Source organism: Dendrobates tinctorius, unplaced genomic scaffold (genome assembly GCF_039654945.1).
Source record: "Dendrobates tinctorius isolate UK_male_01 unplaced genomic scaffold, ASM3965494v1 ptg000120l, whole genome shotgun sequence".
Lineage (NCBI taxonomy): Eukaryota > Metazoa > Chordata > Amphibia > Anura > Dendrobatidae > Dendrobates > Dendrobates tinctorius.
The window spans coordinates 21459255-21463344 of NW_027361788.1; the positions used below are offsets into that span (position 1 = coordinate 21459255).

At 50.4% G+C, this 4090-nt stretch overlaps 1 long non-coding RNA gene across 1 annotated transcript; it reads right to left on the reverse strand.

The window, feature by feature from the left end:
* Window positions 1-1125: 1125 nt before the first annotated feature.
* On the reverse strand, window positions 1126-3861 carry LOC141046768 (uncharacterized). Its single transcript, XR_012219651.1, has 2 exons — window positions 3407-3861; window positions 1126-1586 (listed from the first exon to the last, which is right to left on the reverse strand). It is a non-coding gene; the product is annotated as an uncharacterized lncRNA (long non-coding RNA).
* Window positions 3862-4090: the final 229 nt, after the last annotated feature.

Below are 4090 nucleotides of genomic sequence, written 5' to 3' on the forward strand. Positions count from 1 at the left end.
CCCCATAACTTATTCCTGGTCAGAAGTGTCTTCTCATGGGAATGTGCCTGTCACTGATGGTGATATGTGGGTACAAGTTTTGCATTTTTTTTTATCTACCCTCTCCTAGTGTATCCTCACCCATCCCTGTAGACTGTGAGCCCTCGCGGGCAGGGTCCTCTCTCCTTCTGTACTTGTGTGTGCCTTGTCTTCCACATGTTTATTATACTTGTCTATATTTCCCCTTTTCACATGTAAAGCACCATGGAATAAATGGCGCTATATAAATGCATAATAATAATTGTTTCATTACCCACAAATACAGGCTGCATACCAAACACAAATCAGGACTATAAGGTCACAGGTTTCTTCTCATGTTCAAGGTGCCCCAGAGGGTTTGGCGAAACCATGCAAAGACTGTGAACAAGGATGAATCTACACAGACACACAATCAGGAATCAGATGGACACATCTCTCTGGACTTGGACACTGTATGACTGACTTAAGTCTTAATACTAAAAGGTAGCGGGGGGGGGGGGGGGGGGGAGAACTTGGGAATTCAAACTGATAAAGGTGTTCAATTCTTTGACTCAATTTAGCACCTGGATTTATGACTCACTACATGGACACAACTCACACCTCCACCAAAGGGACTCCAGATAGCTAAGAACATCATTCCCACTGCCTCTCCATCTGTAAGAAAACGCCTAATCTGATTTCCTTGTCTTATCTTTAGGAGGCATCACCTCTGGCACCTCATTAACAAATGTCCTGTAATATCTCCTAAATGTTGTGCCTTTTGTCTTATTAATTCATTTGTAATTAGCCTGATGAAGGAGCCTCTGTGCTCAGAAAGCTGCAAATATATGTTATGTTCTGCTTAGCCAATACAGATATCATTCCAAAAACTTTGTCATCGTTGGGTATAGAAGTGTTCACATCAGTTTTTTTTGAAAACACAATAATAATTTGTTATTGTACATCTGTCTATTTTTATTAAATATAATCAATGTATTAAAAAATCAGCTGATTGCTTTTTCCAACGCTCCCGATCACTGACAGCAGCAGAGATCTTGAAAAATCCAAAATTAAAAGGTTTAGAAGAATTTCTTTACAGGAAGCATTTATTTACGCATGAAGCAAAGGTTCGGGGGGCACTAACAGAACTTTATTCACAATTACATGTGGACGGGAGAGAAGAAACTCAGATTTATAATAATATACATATTAGACAAAAAGTTTTCCTTATACAGAAAGTCCATAACACAAGCAGAATCCTCATTCCGGGACGGGGAGAACGTCAGGAGCTGCTCCAGGATACGGTCACATCAGCGAGGCAATGCCAGGACGCCAGCTTGTGCCCATCAACCAGTGCCAGCCTCACCATGTGAGCATGTGAGCGCCCTGCTGGTGGTAACCACAGACTGGACAAGCCGAGTGCAGATAAGTCCCACAACACAGCATCAATCACAACCGAAAATCCATTGGACCGACTTGATCCCGGAGCCGCTGCTTAATATTCCCGAGGGAAACGGCAGAACGAGGGCAGGGAAGCAAGATTATGGGTAAAAATCTGCACCAGACGGCTCTGCAGACCACCAGACTCACTGCAAAGAGAGAAGAAACAGGACAACTACTAATCTGCAAAACATCACACCTCGGAAATCCCTGCCAAGCATGGCACCCCACAGAGATCCCTGCCGAGCATGGCACCCCACAGAGCTCCCTGCCGAGCACAGCACCCCACAGAGCTCTCTGTCGAGCACGGCACCCCACAGAGCTCCCTGCAGAGCACGGCACCCCACAGACATCCCTGTAGAGCACGGCACCCCACAGAGATCTCTGCAGAGCACGGCACCCCACAGACATCCCTGCAGAGCACGGCACCCCACAGACATCCATACAGAGCACAGCACCCCACAGAGTTCCCTGCTGAGCACGGCACCCCATAGAGCTCCCTACCGAGCACGGCACCCCACAGAGCTCTCTGCCGAGCACGGCACCCCACAGAGTTCCCTGCAGAGCACGGCACCCCACAGATATCCCTGTAGAGCACGGCACCCCACAGAGATCTCTGCAGAGCACGGCACCCCACAGACATCCCTGCAGAGCACGGCACCCCACAGACATCCATACAGAGCACGGCACCCCACAGACATCCATACAGAGCACGGCACCCCACAGACATCCCTGCAGAGCACGGCACCCCACAGAGCTCCCTGCAGAGCACGGCACCCCGCAGAGCATGGCACCCCACAGATATCCCTGAAGAGCACAGCACCCCACAGAGCTCCCTGCCGAGCACGGCACCCCACAGAGCTCCCTGCAGAGCATGGCACCCCACAGACATCCCTGCAGAGCACAGCACCCCACAGACATCCCTGCAGAGCACAGCACCCCACAGAGCTCCCTGCCGAGCACGACACCCCACAGAGCGCCCTACAGAGCATGGCACCCCACAGAGCTCCCTGCCGAGCACAGCACCCCACAGAGCTCCGTGCAGAGCATGGCACCCCACAGACAACCCTGCAGAGCACGACACCCCACAGAGCTCCCTGCCGAGCACGGCACCCCACAGAGATCCCTGCAGAGCATGGCATCCCACAGAGATCCCTGCAGAGCACGGCACCCCACAGATATCCCTACAGAGCACGGCACCCCACAGAGATTCCTGCAGAGCATAGCACCCCAGAGAGTTGCGCAGAGCATCGCACCCAATGGCAGATCATAATATGGGCAGGAGAGGAGGCAGGAGGCCATGTTATAACAGCTACTGCCTCCAATATGAAACCAGATGGGTCATTTCTAATTCATGGAGCAGGCGCACACCTGAGGTGGCATCTATGGCAAGAATCACCATTGTGAGATCTAGCAAAATACGGTTCACCATTTATATCTGAAAGGTTAGAAAATGATAGCTGCACCATCTAATTGTCCATTAGTTCTGGGGTCGCCGTCCCTCCCTCGTGCTGTTCTCTTCACCACATGCAATTATGGACGGTCACCTCTGGGGGGCCTCCCAGGAGGCAGATCTTTGGAAAATATGTTTTGTATTACTACATCTCCTAATAACAGAATATCCACATGGCCTCCGTAATGCAGAGGGAACAATGTGCCAGGAGCCATCACTCATCGCTCAATGGAAGGGGTGAAGTATTCTGCAGTTTTGTCCGGCAATGTTGGAATTTGCAGGTTCTTGTCTTTAATTAGGGAGCTGAGGATCCTGAGGGGTTCACAGCAGTCAAATACCTAACACATGGATGAGGGGAGTTGCCCCTTTTTGGTGGATGACGTTGGGGTTTGGCTAGAAGAGGTGGGCTGCGCTCGATGGGCATTCTGCCATTACAGCGGTCTCCAAGACAAAGAGGAAACCACAATCCGTCTATTGACGCCCTCAAAATAATGAACAGCCAAAGTGACACCTCACCTTCCAGAAAGGAGAACCTCAGAATCCAACACCCTCTAATTGTCTCAGTTATTCATGGCCGTTCTGCATCCTCCAGTCTCCAAAACGTCTCGGTAGCAGATCTTCTCCTCAGCAATGCGGAGTCTGGAATTCTGCAGGGGGGTCTAGTAGTGTCCGATAATGATGGAGAAGATGCTTTCACACTGCAAGAAGACAACAAAGCAATATCACGGGGCCCCAACCACTAAGTACCAGCCAGCAATCACATACTGTAAATGTCAGAAACTTTCTCCACATAAAGATGCTCCACATGTGTGACCAACGCTAACCAGCATTATAACCTCCCAACTTCCTGCAGAGTCCCCCACACACTACCAGGCAGATCACTTATCACTGTGTGCCTCCAGAACCCCCCACACATACTACCAGGCACATCACTGATCACTATGTGCCCCCCACAGCCCACAACACCACTACCAGGCAGACCACTGATTATTATGTGCCTTCAGAGCCCCACACACATACTACCAGCCACATCACTGATCACTATGTGCCCCCCAGAGCCCCCCACACCACTACCAGTCACATCACTGATCACTATGTGCCCCCCACACCACTACCAGGCAGATCACTGATCACTATGTGCTTCCAGAGCCCCACACACATACTACCAGGCACATCACTGATCACTATGTGCCCCCCAGA